The following is a 25,468-nucleotide window of genomic DNA, read 5'->3' as shown; positions in this document are numbered from 1 at the left end:
AAGGTGGGAGGAGGTACCTGAGCACAGGTACCTGGAACATCAGTGAGAAAATGCCTCCGAACTTTACCGCTCTTTCAATCCCTCTGAGTATACCAAGAGGAAGGTGTCAGTTTGGTGCTAGCATGTCTTTAACTCTTCTCCAATACTTGGGATCTTCTGTTACAAAAAATTAGAGGGTGGTGGGGGGAAGCAGGCCTCATCTCAGAGCCTTCAGTGACAGCAGTAATTCACTACAAGAGAGTAACTTTGTCTTCCCTGTGTTTATTTTAATGGTTAACTTCTGTTTATGGAAAGAAATGCTGGTTTCCATTCATGAGAGTGATAGCACATTTTCCTTCCTGAAATATATCTAAGTTAAAAATAAAATGTGTCGCACAGCACTGTGAATGGACTTAATGCCATTGACCTGTACACTTAAAAATGGTTAACATGGTAAATTCTATATTATGTATATTTTACCACAGTAAAGAATATAATAAGTGAGACTGCTTAAGGAAAACTTTTACATAAATAATAGTAGAAATAAGAGGTGGGTATGACAAAAATCAGGAAGGTGAATATAAATAAACTAAACTTTAGCAAACCTTGATCTTGTCCGGCTTCCCTGGTTTTATAAGGAATGGAAACAAGCCCCAGAGAGGCATCAGATCTCAGAAAGGATCCAGCATCTCCCAAGAGATGGCCGCATCATGCCCAGGGCTCCTCTTTTGGCTTTCTGAGACTGGCTGACACTCCCAGCTCCTGTTGGGACATTATTCATTCCCATCATTCACCTAGCAGAGCCTGAGTGCATGGCCGCTGCAGTTGCACAGGTCCCCAATCTCAAGGAGACTGTTAGTCAGATGTGACTTCTTTAGCTTATATTGTATGATCTCAAACCTGCATGCCTGCTGGCAAAATAGCCCACAAACTTCCATTTAATTGCATGAACCACATGTAATGGACTAATTCTCAATATCTGGTTCTAGAAAAATGTGCCCTGCTTACTGTTTACAGCGACAGACGTGCCCAGGCAGTCAGCACCCTCCTGACAGATGGCCTGTCATCTGTCTAGCAGATGTAATTGTCCACAGCAGGGATGTCCAGCCACCCTTGATGCTACCCAGAGCTCATAACACATGCTAAGGACCTCTCTCGGTCCACACTCTTGTTCTCTCTCCAAAGCCGTCCCCCTTCTCACTAGCGGGAGAGTCAGCAGAAGACATAGAGCGTAGAGATGGAGGAAGAGGAAATGACTTGCATAAGTTCAGATGGAACGAGTAGGCGAAGGTGCTTTCAAACAGAGCCTGCGAGTGCCCCTGTCCCTCCAGCTTTTCCCAGGGTATGTCCCTGATAGTCTCCAGCAGATACTTGCAGTTTCCCTAATAGAGGATTCCAGGTATTTTTCTTCTTAGTGGTTTTAGCTTCTGCTTGAAATATTTCCTGGGCCATGGAACTCCTGCCACATTCTATATTGAACAGCCTGGTCCATTTCCACTGTTTGAGGACTCACTTTAAGTATGCTTATACCAGTTCTTTACTTTTGAGTTTCTTGGCTTTGAATAGACATGGAATAGAAGCGAAATGAAAAGTGTAACTTCCAAAACATACAAGTAAGACAGAAAAAAAATGTAACAAGTTAAATGTGATCATTTCAACAAATGGGAAGAAAATGAGGGGAAAGGAAAATAAAAAAGAGAGAGAGACAAATAGAAAATGAAAAATAAATAAATTAGATAGCAAGGAATAGGTACAAACATTTCAGTTGTCATAGTAAATGTCAGATTCATCTGTCTCTTAAAAGACAGAAAGTGAAAATGAAAAATTGGCTTTCAAAAGGATAGAGCAATAAACAAAAAGGTTGAAAAACAAAGCAATGGACAAAAAAAGTAAGCCAGCAAATGCAAGCAAAAAGAAAGTAGACTTAGCAACATCAAAACCAAATAAAATTGAATTCAAAGTCATAAGAGCAAAAGAGAAATATTTCATAAGAAAAATAACAACCAGCCAAGAAAACAGAAACAGCTGTGAACTTTTATGCTCTTAATACATAGCTTCGAAGGATACACAAAGAAAAATAATACTCATTGTTCTCGATCTTTTTCAAAAGTTTTTCCAAAAAGTGACATGGAGACACATTCATTAACAATAGTGCAAAAAGAAAACAGACTTAGAAATTAAGAACAAAATGAAAGAGTGAGGGTGTGCATGCGAGAGAGAGAGAGAGAGAGAGAGAGAGAGAGAGAGAGAGAGAGATCTATACAAGCAGAAATAAAAGACAAACACACTTCATAATACCTCCTAAATTAATAAGAAAATCCAAACTTAAATTCAAACTTCCAGTTAAGGATGACAGATTTAAAAACCACCAAACCCAGTAAAGAGCAGTAAAGCCGTGTTTTGAAGTTGTAACTACACCTAGGTGGAAAGGACAGGAGGGGAAGCAGCAGCAACATCTGGATGCTACAAAACAGATGGACCGAGGCAGCTAATTCAGCAGACATGGGAGAACTGAATTCCAGGCCAGCACTAGGGAGAGCACAAAAGTCAATGGACAACCTCCAGACGTCTCAGATCTATGCCCCGTGTGGCTGGTGCAGCCAAGGAGATTTAAAAATCACTTTGAGAACAGGCTGGGTTTTGTTTTGATTTTTTCCAGAGAATAAGTGATGGGAAGCATGGTAGTGGGAGAGAAGATTGATTTGAAGTTTAATTTAATTTAGAGTAAAAGCTTGGAATTGGGAGGAGGAAAGACAAGATGGATGGGAAAGCAGATGCACTTCTAGGAGTGACCATTAATATCGGACAATCAGAAACCAGAACTCTTTAAGAAAGAGGAAACCACAGGGGAGGAAAGAGAGGCCATCTGACCCCGGAGCTTGAAGGTCACAAACAATGTTTGAGCCTGGAGTCAGTCATCCCTTTCCTCAGGCTGTTGTTTCCCAAACTTGGACATCAGAGAAAAAACAGTGCTGTCATGAACTGGTTCTTTGGGTCCTTGTTCCTCGAGAAGGTGCCTGCATTGTCTCCATTTTTCAGATGAGGGAATTGGAGGGCTGGCATTAGGCCGGGGTTAATGGGTATGCTACCACAGCACCTGAAGTCTGACGAAGTGCGTGACGATGCTGCTTATCGTCTGCCCACAGAACCTCATAACTCTGCTTTATTGTGGTGGGTCAGGCTCTCCCATCGTGGCCCTTATCTCCGCATTATCTGGGGCCATAATTAACATGCCTCAGCCTCATCAGAGTCCAACCTGTGTGACAGATGCTCTTTCACCTCTAGACCGCATCAATTCAACTCAGCTGGAGTTGATTTAGCAAACACTAACTGAGCACCCTTCAGAAATTATAAACTGTCACTCAAACCAGCCAAGAAGTCATTATTATTAATTATTATTATTATCCTGTTGATATTGCTACTGTTCTTTTACAACACTTAGTTTAATGTCTGTTCTCCATTCTAAATAGTAAACTTCATTCAGGTGGGAACTCACTCTATCTTTTTTTAACATAAAGTGTCTTTTAATTAAAGTATAGTTGACAGACAATATTATATTAGTTTCAGGTGTACAACATAGTCATTTGACATTTATATACCTTACAAAGTGATCACCACAAGTCTAGCAACCATCTGACACCGTACAAAATTATTACGATATTGACTATATTCCTTATGCTGTACATTACATCCCTGTGACTAATTTATGTTATAACTGTAAGTTTGTACCTCTTAATCCCCTTCACCTTTTTTGTCCATACCTCTGCTGCCGAACCCTCTAGCAACTATCAGTTTGTTCTCCGTATCTACAGTCTGTTTTGATTTATTTGTTCATTTGTTTAGTTTTTTAGATTGCACATATAAGTGAAATGATGCAGTATTTGTCTTTCTCTGACTTATTTCATTTAGTGTAATATTCTCTAGGTCCATCCATGTGTCATAAATGGCAAGATGTCATTCTTTTTTATAGCTGAGTAATATTCCATTGTATATATGTACCAGTTATATATGTACCACATCTTCTTTATCCATTCAACCATCAGTGGACACCAAGGTTGCTTCCATATCTTGGCTGTTGTAAATAATGCTGCGGTGAACATAGGGGTGCACATGTCGTTTTGAATTAGTTGTTTTGTTTTCTTAGGATACACACCCAGAACTGGAATTGCTCAATTGTATGGTAGTTCTATTTTTAAATTTTTGAGACTTCATAATGATTTCCATAGTGGCTGCTCCAATTTACAATCCCACCAGCAGTGCACAAGGGTTCCCTTTCCTCTACATCCTCGCCAATACTTGTTGTTTCTTGTCTTTTTGATGATAGCCATTCAGACAGTTGTGAGGTGAGGTATCATTTTGGTTTTTACCTGCATATTCCTGATGGTTAGTGAAGTTGAGCATCTTCTCATGTGTCTGTTCATCATCACCATGTCTTTTTTGGAGAAATGTCTATTTAGGTCTTCTGCCCATTTTTGAATTGCATTGTTTGTTTTTTTGATGTTGAATTGTATGAGTTCTTTATATATTTTGGATATTAATCCCTTATCAGATATATCATTTACAAATATCTTCTCCCGTTCAGTAGGTTGCTGTTTCATTTTGTTGATGGATTCCTTTGTTGTGTAAAATCTTTTTTGTCTAATGTAGTCCCATTTGTTTATTTTGTTGACCTTGCCCGAGGAGACACATCCAAAAATATATTTCTAAGAATGATGTCCAAGAGTTTACTGCCTATGTTTTCTTCTAGGAATCTTTATGGTTTCAGGTCTTACTTTTAAGTCTTTAATCCATTTGAATTTATTTTTGAGGTCTTACCTTTAAGTCTTTAATCCATTTTGGATAAGAAAGTGGTCCAGCTTTATTTTTTTGCAGGTAGCTGTCCAGTTTTTCCAGCACTAGTTATTCAAGACTTTTCCCCATTGTATATTCTTGCCTACTTTGTTGTTAATTTTATTGATTATATAAGCATGGATTTATTTCTGGGTTCTCTATTCTGTTCCATTGATCTATGTGTGTTTTTGTGCCAGTACCGTACTGTTTTGATTACTATAACCTTGTAGTAGAGTTTGAAATCAGGGAGAGTGAGGTCTCCAATTTCAATTTCATTTACTTCTGGTCTGGTCTTTATTATTTTCTTCCTTTTACTAACTTTGGGTTTTAATTGTTCTTTTTCTAGTTCCTTTAGGTGTAAGATTAGATTATTTGAGATTTTTCTTATTCTTGAGTTAGGCCTGTATTACTATAAACTTCCCCTTTAGAACGCTTTTTGCTATGTCCCATAGATTTTGCAACATTGTTTCCATTTTCATTTGTCTCCAGTATTTTTTAATTTTCTCTGATTTCTTCACAGACCCATTTGCTATTTAATAGCATGTTGTTCAGCCTCCATGTGTGTTTTTCCCAGTTTTCCTCTTGTAAGTGATTTCTGGTTTCATGAAAACCATGTTCTGGTTTCAGAAAACATGCTTGATATGATTTCAATCTTCTTAAATTTATTGAGACTTGTTTTGTGGCTTTACATGTGATGCATCCTGGAGAATGTTCATGTGCACTTGAAAAAAAATGTGTATTCTACTGTTTTTGGATGGAATGTTCTGTACATCTCTATTAAGTCCATCTGATCTAATAGGTCACTTAAGGCTAATGTTTCCTGGTTGATTTCCTCTGGGTGATCTATCCATTGATGTAAGTGGGGTATTTAAATCTCCTACTATTGTTGTATTACTGTCAATCTTTCCATTTATGTCTGTTAATATTTACTATATGTATTTAGGTGCTCCTATGTTGGGTGCATACATATTTACAAGTATTATATCCTCTTGTTGGATTGATTCCTTTATCATTATGTCATACCCTTGTCTCTTGTTACAGTCTTTGTTTTAAAGTCTATATTTTGTCTAAGTATTGTTACCCAACTTTCGTTTCATTTTCCGTCCCTTCACTTTCAGTCTGTGCGTCTTTAGATCTGAAGCAGGTCTCTTGTAGGCAGCATATGTGTGCATTTTGTTTTCTTATACATTCAGCCACCCTATGTCTTTTGAATGGAGCACTCAGTCCATTTACATTTAAAGTAATTATTGATACTTATATACTTATTGCCATTTTTGTTTTCATGCTGGTTGGTCTACTACCTTTACTATGTTTACTTTTAGTAGTGAGTTTCTTTTCTTGCATATATTTTCTTATCTCTAGTTTTAGCCTTTTCTTTTCTGCCTGAAGAATTCCCTTTAACATTTCTTGTAATGCTGGTTTAATGGTGATTAACTCTTTTAGCTTTTGCTTGTCTGGGAAACTGTCTCCTTTAATTCTGAATGATAACCTTGCTGGGTGGAGTATCCTGGGTTGTAGGTTTTTCCTTATATTATGTTGAATATATCATGCTACTCCCTTCTGGCTGAAAAGTTTCTGCTGAAAAATCAACTGACAGTCTTATGGAGGTTCCCTTGTATGTAACTAGTTGTTTTTCTCTTTCTGCTTTTAAGATTCTGTCTTTATCTTCAACTTTTGTTATTTTAATTATGCTGTGTCTTGGTGTAGGTCCATTTGGGTTCATCTTGTTTGGGACTCTCTGTGCTTCTTGAACTTGGATGTCTCTTTCCTTTACCAGATTTGGGAAGTTTTTAGCCATTGTTTCTTCAAACAGATTTTCTGTTCCTTTCTCTCAATCTTCTCCTTCGAGGACCCCTATGATGAGAATGTTTACACACTTGATGTTGTCTCAGAGGTCTCCTATGCTATCCTCATTTTATTTATTTATTTGTTTGTTTGTTTGTTTATTTTTAGCTCTTCCAATTGGGTGATTGCCACTATCCTGTCTTCCCAGTTGCTGATCCATTCTTCTGTGTCATCTGATCTGCTGTTGATTCCCTCTAGTATACTTTTCATTTCAGTTGTTATATTCTTCAGTTCTGATTGGTTCTTTTTTATATTATTTATGTCTTTGTTGAAGTTCTCACTGAGTTGACCCACTGTTTTGCAGAGTTTGATGAGCATCTTTATGACTATCACTTTTAACTCTTTACCTAGTAGACAGCTTACCTCGATTTTGTTTAGTTCTTTTTCTGGGGTTTTGTATTGTTTTTCTTTTTTTTTCTTTGTTTGAAACATATTTTCTTGTCTCCTCATTTTGCTTGTTTGTTTCTATGTATGAGGTAGATCAGCTACATCTCCTGATCTCGAAAAAGTGGCCTTATGTAGACGGTGTCCTGTGGGGCCCAGTAGTACTATCCCCCCAGTCACCAGAGGAGGTGCTCGAGAGGAATTCCCTGTGTGGACTAGTATGGCCTCTTGTTGTGGCTGGGACACAACTACTACAGATGCACTGGCAGACAAAGCTGGTCCCTGATCCTGCTGGCTTTGAGGCTTAGCCACAACTGTTGTGGGTACACTGGTGTGCAGGGCAGCTCCCCCCACCCCAGTGCAGCTAGCTGGTGGGTTTGACTGCAACTGCTGCTGGTGTGCAGGATGGGCCTCCAGTGTGGCTGACTGCGAGGCCCAGCCTCAACTGTTGCAGACACACTGCTGTGCACTGGTGCTGACTGAGACTGCCCGCCATCTGTGGAAGGGCAAGGACTGCTTTGGGGGGGGCACCAGTGCCAGCTGAGGCCACCTAACTAGATGTGGCAGAGCAGGAGCCACTTTGGAGGGGTGCCAGCTGGGGTGGGTCCTCAGGGAAATGCCACCATAGAGTGAACAGTGTTAGCAAGGCTAATGAAGAACATCAGAAGTGGTGCCTGCCAGTGTCAGACCAGATAGGATGAAGGACAGCAAAGAAAGGGAAAAATGGCACCCACCAGCACTCCGTCTCTGGTGAAAGTTCCAACAGATCCCTGCCCCTCAAGCACACACCCTAAAATTAGTCAGTGTATCACCTTCACATATAACCCAGGTACTTTTCAAATTGATGCCTCTGCTCTGGGACCTAGAAAGAGCCCAACCTTGGTTTCCTACAGCCCTTTGCTCTTCCAAATGGGTGATTGCCACCTGGCTCTTCTAGATGTAAGTCCTGATGGTTTTCAAAGCTACATGTTATGAGGCTCCTCTTCCTGGTGCAGGTCCCCCAGGCTTGGACTCAGACCCCTCACTCTTTAGGGAGGACCTCCAAGGTTGTAATATCCCTCCCACATGAGGAGTTGGGGGGTAGGATGGGTCCTGACTAGATTAACTCTCTGCCTTTCCTACCCATCTCAGGGTGGTTTTCTTTATGTCTTTAGTTGTAGAAACTCTGTTGTGCTAGTCTTCAGGTCATTCTCAGAGATACCTGTTCTATATGTAGTTGTAGTTTTGGTGTCAATGAGAGAAGCTGAGTTCAGGATCTTCCTACTACACCATCTTGAACCCAAAGCCAGGAGCCTTGTTCTTGAATGCCATTTTAGCTTGTCCGTGAAATGTTGTTTCTTGCAATTGGGGCACAGTCTTCGTGTCTCCAGATCACTGTGACACTGTCAGTTTATCTTATCATTTCTCTTTTCCCACCACCTAGCACAGTGCCTGACACAAAATTGATGCTCAGTAATATCTGATGCTTATATGAATAATTGAATGGATGGATGAATGAATGAATGATTGAATGAATGAAAAATAAATATGTTGAATGAATGGGTGAACACTGACCCAGCCTTGTGTTAGATCCTCAGTGGGAAAATATTTCATTGTTTTTGTAAAGTGCCTGATGGTTTTGTTGTTTTTGTAAAGTGCAAAAAATTGTGATGGTTGGCAAGGAGTTTATTGGACTGCCTTCCTCTATTAGAATGTAAGTGCATTAAGGTCAGGATTTTGTCTCTTTTATTTGCCTCTGTGTTTCCAGTGTCCAGAACGTGCCTAACATGTAGTAGAAGTTCAATAGATACTTGTTGAACAAATATTCGCTGTTTCCTTTGAGCCTCACAACCACCTTATAAGGGCAGATAAAATTAATTTCCATTGTACAGATGGAGAAAGTGATACTTAGGAAGGTGGAATGGAAGCTTGCATACTATAATGGAAAGAAAATAATACTTAGAATCAGGGAACCTGGTTCAAATCTCATCTATACCGTCTATCAGCTATAGATTTGGGCCTGTGCTCCCACTTTTGGTGTGGCATTCTGGGACTCCACTGCACTAGAGGTTGGACAAATGGAGGTTGGTGGTGGTGCTGTTGTCAATGCTTTTAGAGAGAAGATTCGTGTAATCCTTGGAATGGAATCTAAATAGAATACCTCCAAGAAGCATAAGAAGGCTTCTAAAATAAAATGAGAAATGCCGGTGACAAATTAAAAAAGCAGGGATCCCCCAAACCTGAGGAGCTCCCTGAAAGCAGCCCTGTGTGTGGCCTGCATTAAGGTTTTCAATTAGGAGTCCAGGCCAGTGCCTGTCAGGATTGCCGTGGACACCTGGTGTCTGGACCTAGCAAGTCATTTTACAGACTCCCTCATATAGAGAAAAATGGCAGATTTCTGGATTTTGACTTCACTGCTTACTGGCTAGCAACCAGAAAATGTATTTCCCTCTCTGATCCTAGTTTCCTCTTTATGAGATGAGAATAACTACACCTACCGTATAGGACTGCCATGAGAGTAAGGTTTTATAAGCAATACCCTAGTGGCATTTCCTTCCCTCTGGATGAAACTGTGTACAAAATGAAGTTTTAGCAAATCTTCCAGCTCAGTCAAGCAAGAGGTATCTAGGTGGCATGCAGCATGGCCCTGATCTTGGCTCTGCCTTATTTCATGGGGTTGAATCTAAAAGCTAACACATGCATTGTGAGCCAGGCATGCTTCTAAGTGCTTTGCATGTTTTAATTTCCTGTAATTCTCACAGCAACTCTACAAGATATGTCATTGTCTCTGAGGATGGCCACCACCCATTCCTCCCCTTCCTACACAAATGCACCCCCCTCCTCCCAATAAGAAGTGGAGTCTATTTCCCATCCTCTGCACCTGAACTGCCCTTGTGACTATTTGACTAATTGAAGGAGACAGAAGTGATGCTGTGTAAGTTCCAGGTTTGGTCTTTGAGACGCCAAGGAGTTTCTGCTTTTGCTCTGGGAAGCTGCTGCTATGCTGTAAGTATGCTTAGGTGGACCAAAGAATGATGAGGAAACATGTGGAGGAGAGAGACCACATGGCCCAGACAAACGAATGAGGTCTTCTTGGACCTTCTAGCTCATTCCAACCACCAGCTGAATGCAGCTGAGTGAGTGACTCTGGACCATGCCAGGTGGAGAAGAACTGCCAGTTGAGCCCTGCCTAAATATCTGGGACCCATAATCATGAGAAATAATGAAAAAAAATCACTGTGTTTTAAGCCACTAAGTTTTGGGGTGGTTTGTTACACAGCAATAGATGACTAAAACAACTTAGAAGTGATTGTTATCTCCTCTGTCCAGACAAGGAAACTGAGGCACAGAGAGGTCAAATGACTCGCCTGAGATAACATAAATCTAGTAAGCACTAGGGCCAAGGTCCAAAACTAAACAATCTGACTGCAGAATCCATTCTCTTAATCATTACGCTATTGTGTGTTGTTTTTGATGACATTGAAAAACCAAACCACGCTTAGCAAATTTACAGAGCTTGAGGGACAGCAAAGGAGGAAAACAGCATTGAGATTCAAAATCTTGACAGGCTGGTTTCATGGGAAATTGTTAAGATAAAATATGAAATGCTCCCATTGGTTCCAAAAATTACTTGATTCCATAGAATTGAGAGACCTAGATTTAAGAGTAGGTTGAAGGAGGTTGAGTTAAGAGTTTTAATTAATTGAAAGTTCAATGCAGACTAACAGTGAGATGTAATTGCCAGAAAAGCTACTGAAGTCTGTGGGTTATGTTGAGAGGCATAGACATTACAACAAGGGAAGGGAAGCCCCACTGAGCTCTGCCATGGTCAGATCAGGTCACAACTAGAGAACGAAAGTCTCATAAGACACCACATTTTCAGGGTGGCAGGATGATGAGGGGTCTGAACTCCTGTCCACATGAAGGACAAACTGAATACATCATCCGGTGAAGAGAAATCTTGGGAAGGGCAGGCACTGCATCCTCATATGAACAAGACTATATTCTGTGACCTTCCAGATGCTGTAGCCAGGGCAAATGGAATTGCACTAAGGCCACCATGCCACCATACGTGAGGAACACTCTTTCCAGAGTAGTAGTCTGCTTGGCAGGTGGGAGCTCCAGTCCCGAATGTTGGGCCCACCGAGGACAGACCATTAGTTCACTAAGTGGCTTTGAGGGGAGTCAGTCGTTAGGTAGAACATTGGCCAGAGATGGTGTCGAAGTGCCCTTTCAACTCTCAAAGCCAAGAGGTCAGTGGAGCCCTTATACGGCAAGGAAGACTGGAGGACCAATAACTAGAGTCAGCTAAACCACCGTGGTTTTCAGAAGTTCCATTCTAGATGAGTAAGACATGAGGCTGAAGAAGCAGGAGAGCTCTGGGAATCTTGCCAGAGCAGAGCAGATTCCCAGAATTCCTGCTGTCGGTGCCACTTGTGGACTCAGGCGGCCATTTTGTGCAGAGCTCAAGTTGTGGCACCTGACAAAGATCTTTGTGGGGACACAGTTGGCAGCAAGAGAGCTGATGGATACAGACCTTGATGACATGGGTCTTTGCAGCTGTTCACATTTGGCTTAGTGAACTTGCTCCTGACTTCCTGAGGAGTCCTGAAGAGCCTGACGTCACTTCCTTCTCTGTACTTTCCACCTGCAAATCTCTGTCCACAGAACAGTAAGTGACAAGTTTACCTCCCTAGCTGTTACCACAGATCTTGGTGCAGCAAATTCCAGCCAATCTAGCTGCACTCAGAAGGAACAGGCATGAGTGTGAGGGAGAGGCAGACCACACAGGCCCGCCCCACTTGCCACCTCAGGATACCTCAGCAGCTGTTGAGCAGCTGTCCACAGCACATTAGAAATCAGCATGAGTTGATTAGGGACTGATATTAATATTGCCATTAGTCTTGCAGAACTGAAAATGAAATGATAAATGTTTTCTTGTTTAAAATGTCTTTGGGGGCAACTTCAAATGCTTCTTTTGTGAAGAATTACTCATTTAAGTCTTATGGAAAGAGAGTCATCATTTATTTAGGTTCAAATATCAGAATTTATGGCTTTTTTTAAAAAGGGGTGTTTTATATTTTTGCAGATATTTGAGAAATATAAACTCTCCACTATTAAACAGATAAAGATGAAAGTTCTAGTCAAGTTATTTTAAATCAAATAGAACTTCATTTACTAAATTCAAATCGGCAGTAGAAGCCAACATGTTTTTAAACAATTTTTAAACAATATTTAGTTAAAATAGTTTTTGTTCATGTGGCATGTCAGGGAAAAATATAAAATTAAAGTAATCATCCCAAAATACGTGTTTTGAAGCTTATCTTGCACCATCCACCAGTGGTTCTGAAAGTAGGCCCCTAGAATGATAACATCAGCAATATCTTATGAATACCTACAACTAATTATTATATGCATCATTTGCCACTGATATAGGGAAAGAAACCAAGTTGCTAGGAGTCCTGATAACACACTCAAGAATTTATAAATCACAAGTCAAGTTGCCCCCGAATTCTTTTGCACCGGGTGTCACTGCCTACAACATGGGTCTTCACCTTCTAAAAACAAATTTTGTGTTTCCTTTGGTGTCGCTGGCTGTTCATGTAAATGTAATCAGCTTCTCTCAGAACCTGCTAATTTCAGTCAGCTTACTGTACTTAAATGTCTCCACTTATAACAGATCAATTGTTTGGCTGCCATTTGAACCCAGTTAATTTACAGTAATAGCTGGAAGACTGGTTGGTAAATTACTAGTTTTATCAGTTACTAGGCAGAAAAATGAATCGAATGACATTGAGGCAGCAAGGAAAACATTTTATTCATTAGATGAGCATAACTTACTTTTAATTATATTTGGGGCATTCTAGCTCCTTAATACATTAGTAGAAGACTGAGTTACTGTTATCAGCAAAATGGAGGTGATTTGGGGGAGCTGCTGTGGGACCAGTGCCTTGCGTGGTCTGCTGAGCATGATGGCTACAGGCTTTGCGGAGGATCACAAGGTATGCCTTCCTCAGCAGAACACAGCATGTGCCTCTTGACAACAGTCGGCTCAGCAGGTCAGCCTGGCACAGGTCAGTGCAAAAGAATCTATACCATGCCTCTCAGACGAGCCTGTTCTCAACTACATGGCATGCCCCATTCCCAGCGGCACCATAGAACCCACAGCACAGCACTAGTTGCAGCGCTTCGCTTGTAGCATTAAGACAGAACCAAACCAATTCCAGCTGAGGGAGGGCCCCTGCCATCTAAGGCGAGCCCACAGACCCAGCACCAACGTGTCTCAACAGTGTGTATTCTGAGCAGGAACAGGCTTCTGAGGGAGTGTGCTCTGAGGCTCAGGCCGGCCTGAGCAGGCAGGGTGAGCCTCCAGGAGGAACGGCCTGTTCATCGTGGCGGAGACGGCTGGAAGCTGTGCAGCCCCAGAAACATGGCAAGACGACCCATGCACGAGCAGGCCTGTGGTCTGTGCCGCAAACCTCGGGCTGTGGAGATGCCCTGTGTCCCCCTGATCTCCTCACGGTGTGGAGTAGGGGCCAGGCAGCATGGCCCACCAAGGGTTCCCTATTCTGGAGAAACAGCAGAGCCTTCTCCAAACCCTCCAGGCAGGCTCTGAAGAGCCAAGGGCACGGTGAGTCTCAATGTGGGCAGAAATCAATACCCACATCTTCCTGAGTCCTGGGTCAGAAAAGATACTGGGAAGAAGTGTGTAGCCAGTGAAGACCTCGCCCCTCTAGCCAGCTCCAAGCACATGCGCTCTGTGGGCTGGTTCCCTTCTGCATACCCCTGCCCTCCACTGTAGTGACCAACACAACCACCAAACTCTGAAGGCGCCAGAGGGATTAGGCTTATCTCAGCTTTTCCCTTAACTCCTCCACCTGGAACACCAGGTACTTTGAGGAGGCAAAGAAGCCGCCTTAGACTATTCAGTCCAGTGAGCCAAGGAGAAAGAGCAGTCATTTTCACACTCCACAACCTCCCAGGGTAGTCTAGATCGGGATCCTGGAGGGACACGGAACTAACTGAAGGGAAATCCAGGACCACAGGAAGGGGACCCAACCACCCTCTGGGGTTTGGGAGAGGCTCTGCCCAGGCCCCAGGCTTAGAGCAGCAAGTCTGTCCCAGGCCCCAGCGGGCTGGGTGGCCCTGCCGATGAGGGATTCGGGCTGTGGCCAGCTGCGGCAGTACGAGAAGGTGCAGGAAGCTGGTGCTCAGACCCCAAAGCCCCTGCTTTTTGCAGGGCACAGTGCTGTTCCTCCAACACTCTGCCCCAAGGGGCATGGCTCACATGCTGACAGGTTCTCTAGACACCAAGTGTAGCCCAAGACACAGTGGGAAGGCAGACCATGGAGCGTCCCAAGGGCATTTGGAGTGCACTGAAGTCTGTCAGGAGAAGCTTCAGGACAAAGTCCTAAACAAAGGATGAGGCTGACACATGACTCATCTCAACTCCTAACGAAGGGAGAGTCCTCAACCAAGAGACAATTTGTCACCAACTTTAGGCTGCCTTTTTAATATCTACGTTTTGGACAGTAATGGACCATGGTTACAGGCTTTCGTGATAAGGAAGAGGGAGGATGTTTCTGTACTTGGCAGTGAACTTCATTCTGATCTGTTATTTAAAATTTGGAGCGGTTCAGTTCCTGGTTGGGTGTCAGAGGCTAAAGCTTTTTAAGATTGATCTGAGACCATAATCAGAATTATAGGAGATAAGGAACCCTGAGTGATTACTTTTTAAAATGTGTCTGCAATTTTCCAAGAGGCTCCCAGTGGAAAATCTTATCATGCCACTTGCTAAGAAGCATTTCAGAAGTTGGTTCTTCAGACAGTCTCCCTCTACACAAGGTGAAAAATGGACTTTCCAGAGAGCCAGGCTTTGATCTGGTTGGAGAGAGAGCGGAATTAAGCATGAAGATCTCAGAACTATCCCAAACCCCGAAACTCAGATGTGTGGGACAAGTACAGGCATCCCGGCCCTGCAGAAGGTCCCCAGGGGATTGCCACCACAAGCCAGGAAGGAGGAACCCCGCCCTCCACCTTCCTGGAGACTCCTGCATCTACATCCTACCTTATTTTGTGGCACAAGCGATGGTATTGTTGGCAGAGGGGGGTGTTTCTAGAAACAAATCAAATAAACCAATATAGTGGTCAGAATAGGTTCTAAGAGAATAATTATGACAAGTATTCATATTCATCCAGCCTTTAGCACTTACAGAGCACCAGCTCAGGCAGCCCAGTGAGGAATGAAGCCCACTGGTTAATATCCTCATTTTCATAGTGAGAAAATCAGGCCTCCATCCTGGACCTGCTTGAGTCCCACCTAAGTTACAATGGCACCCTAATTACAAACCCCTATAATTATTTTTAAAAATATAATACACACATACACACACACATTTGGAATATATATATATATTCCAACTCCCGTAAAATGGTCATAAGCGGACTCTATTCCTTGGCTCTGTAATAATTCACAAACCATAACAACAGCACTTACTCTCGCCAGGTGCTAAACCCCATGCTGTCAGGGCATTAGTTCATGAAATCCTCAAAACATACTACATTACAGAGGAAGAAACTGAGGCTCGCCCAAGTGCACAGGCATTGACTAACGGCCCCGTCTGAGCCCGAGCCCAGTCCTAAGCTCTCACTAATGACGCCTCCACCGTGCTGCCTTCCTGGGTGCGTGCTACAGCCCAGCCCCATTCCAGGTCCTCTGCTCACTCTCTGCCCTTTGGTTCCCAGAGGATCCCATTGAACACAGAGGGAACTGAGACTGAGTGAGGCAAACTTGTCTAAACACTTAGCTTACTCTCGATAAGCAGTGGAGTCAGGATGAAACCAGATCTGTCTGAAGCTAGCACCTGAGAGCTTTCATGGCTGCTCCCCATCATCTCAGACTAAGATGTAGTTGTTGCTTAGTTCTTCACAACTTGGGTAAGTTCTGAGTGTGAGTCATCTGAATGGAGACGAGTGAACAGAAATCTTTGTCATTGTTATTATTGCTACTCTCAGTTTCCCTTGACAGAGCTCTCCAGACAATCAGCACCCTGGGAGTTGTCCCCAGAGGGTTCAGTCCTTGCCAAACATGCTACGTCAGCCTCGCGGGGCCTGTGTGCTCTCTGGTTAGAGACCTTGGAAAGTAATTTTCACTGAAAGTGAAGAGGCCTGCCACTCCAAATGTTTGCAGAAGGGAGAGGAGAGGGAAAGTCTCTCTCCTTTGCCTGGGAGTGATAGATGGGCACTCTGGGCTGCAGAAAGGCTGGCCTGGCGCTTGACACTTTAAGTGGGGGAGCATTCAGTCGGGGAGTGACAATGGAAAGATGGCAAGAGCCCATTACTCAGGCACTGGCCATGCCCCATGAATTAGCTAACTACCTTTATATATATATATATATATATATATATATATATATATATATATATATATATATATATATATATATACTTTTATGTTAAATTTTCTTATTTTAATGCACATGTTTCTTATTTTAATGCACATGTTAGGGCAAAACATAAAAGCTACCTCAGTGCTCCCACCATTCTCTCCCAAAGTGTAAGCTTTCTGTGCCATTTCTATGTATTTATGTGTAACTTGTGGGTTCTTGAGTGAGGGCAGTAACAGAAGTTGGGATGAGATCATACTAAAATCATTCTCTAGACTCCTCTTATTTTAACATTTCAGCTTAGAAGCCTTTTGTATTTACTTCATTCTGATGTGGCTGTGCCAGAAATTATTTAACCACTCCCTAAGTCATGGGCAAGGAAGTTGGTTTCCATTTTTTCTGGTAGAGAAAGATGCTACTGTGAACATCGTTATATATATTGTTGTGTATTTGTCTTTCCTTGGAACAAATTCATTCTCAAAATTCAACACTAGATTAAACAATATTTCATTTTCAAATTTTAGACATTGCAAAATTGCTTTCAAAAGGTTTTATCCAATTATCGTCATTCAAAAGTTTATGAGAATGCCCGTTTCTGCTTGCTCTCCCCAATATTAGATAGCAGTCCTTTTAAATTAAGAATCTCATGACTTGTTTATTGACCATTTGTATTTCTTCTACTAATTTCTTGTTACTAACCTTTATCCACTTTTCTATTGGGTTCTTTGTCTTTTATTTTAATAATACATTTTATTTAACCCAACATATCCAAAACTATCATTTGAATACGTAAGCAATATAAAATTATCAATGAGATATTTTACATTCCTTTTTATATTATGTCTTTGAAATCCACTTACAGCAATCTCAATTTGGACATAAAGTCTTCATCAAAAATACTTGGTCTGTATTTGGATTTCATGAAATTTACATTTGAAGAAGCAGATTCACACACCCAAATTGTTCCAAATATACTGTGTGTGATAGGCAGAATAATGGTCCCCAAAAGATGTCCATGACCTGGGAATCTGTGAATATTATTCTATTCAAGAAGAATTAAGGTTGCACATGGGATCATGTTTGCTAATCAGCTGACCTTAACATGAATAAATTATCCTGGATTATCCAGGTGGATCCAATATAATCACAAGGGTCCTTTAGAGTGGGAAAGGGAGGCAGGAGAGGAGCTTGGCACCAGAGAGCAATTTCAAGATGCAGTGCTGCTGGCTTTAGAGAAAGGGGCCAGGAGCCAAACAATGCAGGCAGCCTCTAGATGCTAGAAAAAGCTGGGAAACATCTCCCCTGAGTTCCAGGAGGAACACAGCCCTGCCAGCTCTTGACTGCAGCCCAGTAAGGCTCATTTCAGACTTCTGCCCTCCAGTACTGTAAGAAAATAAGTTTTTGTTGTTTTAAGCCTCTAAATCGGTGGTAATTTGTTAGGAAACAAATATATATATTGAAAAATATATAACAAATATATATTATATATGTTAATATATATTTTAAGTTTTCCAATAAGTAAATCAAGTGTCAGTTTTTCTTAACAGCTTTATTGCAGTATAATTGACATGCCATAAACTATCTATTTAACATGTACAATTTGATTAATTTTAATATACGTATACACCTATGAAACCATCTTTACAAATAAGATAACAAATATATCTATTATCCCCAAAGTTTCCTTATATCCTTTTGTAACCCCCACTTCTGTCCCTCCTGACCCCTGAACTCAGTCAACCACTGATGTGCTTGGTGTGCAGTTTCTAGAATTTTATATAAATGGAATAGGACAGTACATATTCTGATTTCTTTTGCTCAGTATAATTATTTAGAGATCCATCCATATTTGTAGCATGTATTTTTATTCATTTTTATTGCTGAATTGTATTCCATTATATGTCTGTACTGAGGTCTGTATATCCATTCACCTGTTGATGGCCATTTGGGCTGTATCCAGCTTTTTGGATATTAAAGATAAAGCTGCTGTGAGCATTCATGTACAAATCTCTGTATGGACATAGGCTTTCATTTCTCTTGGGTAAATAACGAGGCGGGATCATGTCCTAGATGTACATTTAACTTTTTAAGGAACTGCTGAACTCTTTTCCAAATGGTAGCACCATTTTACACTCCCAGCAGCAGTGTGTGAGAGTTCTGGGCCCTCACGCACACCAACACTTTGTTTGGTCAGTCATTTAAATTTTACCTATTCTAATAGATATGTAGTGGTATCACGTTGTGGTTTTAATTTGCATTTCCCTAGTGATATGGAGAATCTTTCCATGAGCTTACTTACCATCCTTATATTGTCTTACAGTATCTGTTCAAATCTTTTGCCCTTTTTAAAAATTAGTTTGTTTCCTTACTATTACATTTTGAGAGTGCTTTATATATTTTGGGTACAAGTCCTGTACCAGATGTATGATTTTCAAATATTTTCTTCCAGTATGTAACTCGTATGTTCATTCTTTTATTCTTATCTTTGGAAGAACAGGGGTTTTTTTTACTTAAATAAGTCAAATTATCAATTAATTCTTCTATGAATTGTGCTTCTAATGTTGTGTCTAAGAAATCTTTGCCTAATCCAAAGTGACAAAAGTTTTCTACAGAAGTTTAGCAGTCTTAGATTTTACATATAGGTATATGATTCATTTTGAATATAACTTTGTATGGGTCAAAGTGCATTTTTTTGCACATGAATATGGAATTGTTCTACCACCATTTGCTGAAAACACTATCTTTCCTCCACTGAATTTCCTTTGAACGTTTGTAAAAAGTTAGTTATTCATATACCAGGGATGCCAAAAAAAACATATACACATTTTAAGTGATGTTATCTATGTATTACTTTTCAAAGTTGAATTGAATTACGGAGCAATGTGTAGTATGATGTTCGCTTAAAAGATGGAATTAATCAAATGAATGCTAGCATCATTCATTGTATCACAATTTTAGTACAGTTTTTTCCTGTCTTAAAATGTGTATACATTTTTTTGACACCAGGTTGCCAGAAATGGTGCCAAAAAAAATGTATACACATTGTAAGACAGGAAAATACTATTAAGATTGTAATACTCAATATATACCGATAACAAAAGATGAATACAAGTCATGTTTGACTTCTGCAATTACAAGAGGTGCTCAAAGTGGTTCCCATCAGCGTCCAGACACTTCTGATTACGACGAACTACTGCTTGAGCAAAGTTGACCAAAGTGTCCACTTGTATACATTTTTTGGCACCCCCAGTATATACGTGTATACAAGGGTTATGAAACCTTACCAAGCTGTTTGTACAGTGCTGCCAATGTAAGTGCACAGTGGCAAGTTCGCGAACCTAATTGTCAGACCTCGTATATTTAGTTCTGAACTTTATATTCTGTTTCATAATCTATCTATCTTACTGCCAATATCAAAATGTTTTATGATAAGTCTTGAAATCTGGCAGTGTTAGATCTCCAACTTTGTTACTCTGTTTCAAAGTTATCTAGTTAATGTAGGCCATTTACAATTCTACATGAATTTTAGAACAGCTGGTCAATTTCTACAAAGCACCTCCTGGGGTTTTGGTTGGGATTGCACTGAATCTATAGACCAATTTGGAAAGAACTGACATCTTAACAATAGTAAGTCCTCTGACTGACAAACATAGTATATCTCTCCATTTATGTATATCTCCTTTCATTTCTCCCAGCAATGATTTATAATTTTTCGTGCACAGATCTTGTACATCTTTTGTTGTATTTATCCCTGAGCATTTCATATTTTTGATGCAATTAAAATGGTTTTGATTTTCAATGTCCAGTTGTTCATTGCTAGTATATAGAGATATGATTTAGTTTCGTGCATTTATCTTGTACCCTGCAATCTTGCCACTCATTTATTAGTTAGATACCCTTTATCATATTGAAGAAGTTGTCTTCTATCCCTAGTTTGCTGAGAGTTTGCGTCAGGAATGGATGTTGAATTTTGTCAAATGCTTTTTCTGCATCTTTTGAGATGATTGTATCTTTTCTCTTTTTTATTAATACAGTGAATTACATCGATTGATTTTGGAATGTTAGCCAACTTTGTATAATTAGGATAAACCCCAATTGGTCATTAGTATTTTCATATATATAGTTTTGTTTTGTTTTTTTGTTTTTTTGAAATTGACTTGCTAAAATTTCACCAAGAATTTTTGTATCCATGTTCCTGAAGGATATTGGTCTGTGGTATCCTTTCCTTGTTATGTCTTTGGTTGGTTTTATATCACGGTATTACTGACCTCATAAAATACATTGGAAAGTATGCCCTCTTTTTCAATTTTCAAGAAGAGTTTGTGTAGTATTGGTATTATTTCTTCCTTAAATATTTGGTAAAATTCACCAGTGGAGCCATTTGAGCCTGGAGTGTTCTTTGTGGGAAGGTTTTTAACTACAAATTTCATTTCTTTACCAGATAGAGAGCTATTTAGCTCTTTTTTCTTGAGTGAGCTTTGGTAGTTTGTGTCTTTTTTTGTTTGTTTCATCTAAGTTGCCAAGTTTATTAGCATAATGTTGTACTTAACATTACCTTATTGTCCATTTATTATCTGAAGAATCTGTAGTGATGTCACCTCTTTCATTCCTGATACTGATCATTTGTCTTCTCTTTTTTTCCTAATTATTCTGGCTAAAACCTTATCAATTTTATTGATCTCAAAGAAACAGCTTTTGGTTTCACTGATTTTTCTCTACTATTTTTCTATTTTTCATTTTATTTATAGCTACTCTAATCTTTATTCTTTTTCTCTTTTACATTGAGTTTCATTTACTCTTCTTTGTGTAGCTTCTTAAAGTGAAAACTCAGGTCACTGATTTGAGGCTTTCATTGTTTTCTATTATCTGCATTTCATGCTATAATTTACCTCTTAAGTATTCCTTTAAAGGCATTTCACATATTTGTATATGTTCTATTTTCACTTTTATCCAATTCAAAATACTTTTTAATTTTTCTTTGACCTATGAATTATTTAGAAGTGTGTTAATTAGCTTCCAAATATTGGAGAATTTCCCAGAAATCTGTCTGTTATTGATTTTTAGCTTAATTCCATCGTGGTTGTAGAACATATGATGTATTTGAATTTTCTTCCATTTATTGAGACTTGTTTATGCCCATCTTAGTAAAAGTTTCATGCCCATTGAAAAGAATGTGTATTCTGCTGTTGTGGGAGGCAGCAATTAGGTAAAGTTGGTTAACAGTATTTTTTCAGGTCATCTATATCCTTACTGATTTTTTTGTCTACTTCACAAATTTCAAGACATATTGAAATTTTTTTACTATAACTGTTTTTTTAACTTCTCCTTGAAGTTCTATCAGTTTTTGCTTTATGTATTTTGGAGCTCTCTTATTAGGTGCATAAACTTTTACGATCATCATGTTCTTTTATTGTTATGAAATGGTCTTCTTTATCACTGATAATATTCTTTGGCCTGAAATCTCTTTCGTCTGATATTAATGTAACCAGTTCAGCTTTAGTTTTTTGTTTTGTTTTGTTTTGTCCAGTGTTTTTTTGTCCAGTGTGGCCTTTTAATTAGGGGTATTTAGATCATTTTCATTTAATGTGATTATTGATATGGTTAAGTTTAAATATATCATCATTTTTCTATTTGTTCCCTCTTTGTCCTATTCCCTTTTTTCACCTCTTTTTCTGCCTTTTTCATTAATTAAAAAATTTGTATTCCATTTTATCTCATTTGCTGGCTTAGCTTTACCATTTTATTATTTTAGTTGTTGCTTTAAGATTTTAGTATACAACTTTAACTTTTTATAGTCTGCCTTCAAATGGTATTATATCATCTTATGTATAGTAAAAGAAACTTATAACAGTATACTTATATTTGTTCCATCCCATCCTTTATGCTATTAGTGATACATATGTTGTTTTACATATGTTATCAGCCTCACACTATACTACTATTCTTTTCACTTAAACAGTCGATTACATTTTAAAGAGACTTAAATCGTAAGAAAATAATTTTATATACTTATTCACAGTTACCGTTCCAGTAATCTGCATTCCTTTATGTAGATCCTTATTTCCACCTAATATTATTTTCCTTCTGCCGGGTTGTCTTTAGCAGTTCTTGTAGTGTGACTCTGGTGATAATGCATTATTTCAACTTTTGTATATCTTACAAGGTCTTTTCTCAGCCTTCATTCTTGAGGAATATTTTCACTAGATTCAGATTACTAGGTTGACAGTTTTTACTTTCAATACTTTAAAGATGTTGCTCCACTAACTTCTCATTTGCATTGTTTCTGACAAGAAATCTGATGTCATCCTTACCTTTCTCCTCTGTACGTAGTATATCATTTTCCTCTGACTACTTTTAAGAGTTTCTTTTCATAACTGACTTTGAGTCATTTAGTTATGATATGTCTTCAGGTATTTTTCTTCATGTTTCTTGAGCTTGGGGCTCATTGGACTGCTTGGATCTGTGGTTTTATACTGTTCATAAATTGGGAACAGTTTCAGCCATTATTTCTTCAAATATTTTTCACTTCCCCTCTCCTTTTACAGGAAATCCAATTACACATATATTAGACTACTCAAAGTTGTCTCTCATCCCACTGATACTCTTTTCATTTTTTCAATTCTGTTTTCTCTGTGTTTTATTTTGAATAGTTTATATTGCTATATCTTCAAGTTTTGTAATCTTTTTATCTGAAATATCAAATCTGCTATTAATCCCATCCACTGTATTTTTCATTCACATATTGTACTTCTCATCCCTAGAAGTTTGATTTGAGTCTTTTCTTCTATCTTCCATTGCAGGAGCCATCTTAGTAACATATCCTCTGGCCTCACTCAAGCTTTCAGATGTCTGTAGCCCCACCCAACATCTTGACTATCACTTCATAAAAGACCCCACCCTAGAATCACTCAGCTAAGCCACTCCAAAATCCCTGACCTACAGAAACCCTCAAGAGAATAATATGTACTGTTGTTTCAAGCTAAGTGTTGGGATAATTTATAATGCAGCCATAGATAACTAATATGTGCGGAATCTGACCTAGGAGGCTGTTTGGGTTCTGAGCATCTTCCCCAGCCCCTGAGGGTTGCACCACATCCTGGGTTCCCCATTGCTGGGTTTAGTCAAATGAGGGGAGCGAGGCTAACCACAAGGCTGCTCCCCCCTCCCTGCAGGGTTCTTGGAGTTTGCATTTAATATGCTGTAGAAGTGATGGATTTTGAATAAACCTGTGAATTAGACACTAATATAAGAAATATACTCTATCCCAAAGACCCCTCTACTGGGCATACCTTACCCTTTTCCCAGAGGTTACTCGCTGAGCAAATGAGTTTCTGGAGATTTGGCTGGGGGCTCCACCTGCTGCTCAGGGAACCCTCAGGCTGGCATATTCACAAAGGTTGGGGAGGTGGAGCTATGGTGAGACAGCAGCCGGTCTGGGAGTGGAGTCCTACTGGATGCAGACAGGATGGCACATCCTTTGTCATTAGCCACTTACACCAATGGACTGCACTGGTGTGGAGCTACAGAAGAATTAAATCAGCTGCAACCTCTCAGGACAAACTTGGACACGCAGCCTGAGTAAATAGTAAAACAAAGCCAGTGCACGTGAGCTCAGACACACAGGGAAGGGGGATGGGGACTAACCTTTGTGGGAACCTCTTATATGCCGGAATTTACACACTTTCTCTCTGCACCTAGGTGCCTGTCTGTGCGGTTCTAGGCACAAACGACGTGCCCTGTCCCTTGCCAAGCACTGCAGTAAGGAGGCTGGCTGACCTCTCCAACATGCTAACACTCGCTTTGGGCCCCTCAGGGAAATTCCAGAACGCCTCTCATCTAAGGCACTGTCTGAGGGGCTTGAGGCAGGTAGCCCTGGTTCCTGTGACCTGCGTGTGTCCGAGGCACAGAAGCTCAGTGAAGACCCAGCTCTCCAAGGCTAGTGAGCAAATATCAAGTCATTTAATCCTCACAGCAGCCTCATGATGTAGATACTGTTATTATCCTCATTTTTACATATGAGGAAACAGGTGCTGAGTCAGCTCATGGAAAGGGAACTTTCCTTTGGCTACTTTCTCTAAGTGCCCTAACACCAGTAGTTCTCAAAGTTGCTCCCTAGAAAACTGGTTAGAAAGCTCGTTAGACATGTAAGTTCTCCTATTTCCCCAGGCCATACTGAGTCAGAAACATCAGTCCTATGCTTGCCAGCCAGTGGTTAGACACTTCCATTGTTAGGAATTAAATCATACAAACCTGCAATTAGGTAAATTGTATTAAAAACAAAGGCTTAAGTACTCAGAATGCATCACTCCCTGATTGTTTGACTTCATTTACCTGTGCTCTTGAGCTCATTGCCTCTGTGTGGTGGAAGCGCCATGGAGCATCTCGTCCCGGCTCCATGTTCCATTATGTCATGGAATCAGCCATGCGTTTATGTCACAGGAGTTGGCAGACACTACAGATCAGGTAGCCATGTGTTTCTTGGAGGGCCTGTTGTTAAACTTTTACCACCACAACACCAGACTCAGAGTCTGTGTTTTAACAAGCCCTGGGGTGGCTGATGCTCACTCAAGGGTGAGACCTACCTACAGTGTTTCAAGCGAGGCTTCATACTGACTCCTCACGTGTCTTTTCATCACAGTCTTAACCAATGTCACACCAGAACAGGAAAGCAGATGCCCTCTGCTCTTGTCCCTCCCAGCCCCTCCCCCACACTCTGTGCCTGAGAAAATGCTGGGATTAAAACTATGCTCTTGACCCATGGGAGGCAGGAGGGACCTGGTGGCTCCACAAGCCAGTTCTGAGGACCCCTTGCAGTGGTGGGGGCAACATTGGGGTTCACCTGAGAGAAAGGTGAGTGGTGGGTCCCAAAGTCACAGCCTGGCTTTCTGCAGCTGTTTCGTGCACACAAAGCCAGCCAGCAGCTGCTGTCAAAAATATGGAGAACAAAGTACTCCAGTATCAGACATGACTGGGTGCACACCCCAGCTCACCCTTGCTAGCAGGGTGACCCGGGGCTGGTTGCTTCATCTCTCTGACCTCCATCTGCTCATCCAGGAAGATGGGAC

The 25,468-nt window shown here is 40.4% G+C and overlaps 1 protein-coding gene across 4 annotated transcripts in view; it reads left to right on the top strand.

Annotated features, from left to right (window-relative positions):
* Positions 1-25,468, top strand: part of ARHGAP22 (Rho GTPase activating protein 22) — a 212,290-nt gene that overhangs the window by 75,211 nt on the left and 111,611 nt on the right. The window lies entirely within an intron of this gene.

The sequence above is a fragment of the Rhinolophus sinicus genome, chromosome 15, assembly GCF_057876585.1.
Source record: "Rhinolophus sinicus isolate RSI-liver-muscle chromosome 15, RSI-T2T, whole genome shotgun sequence".
NCBI classification, from domain to species: domain Eukaryota; kingdom Metazoa; phylum Chordata; class Mammalia; order Chiroptera; family Rhinolophidae; genus Rhinolophus; species Rhinolophus sinicus.
The sequence above is the reverse complement of the archived record's forward strand: the minus strand, read 5'-3'. Positions and strand labels throughout refer to the sequence as shown.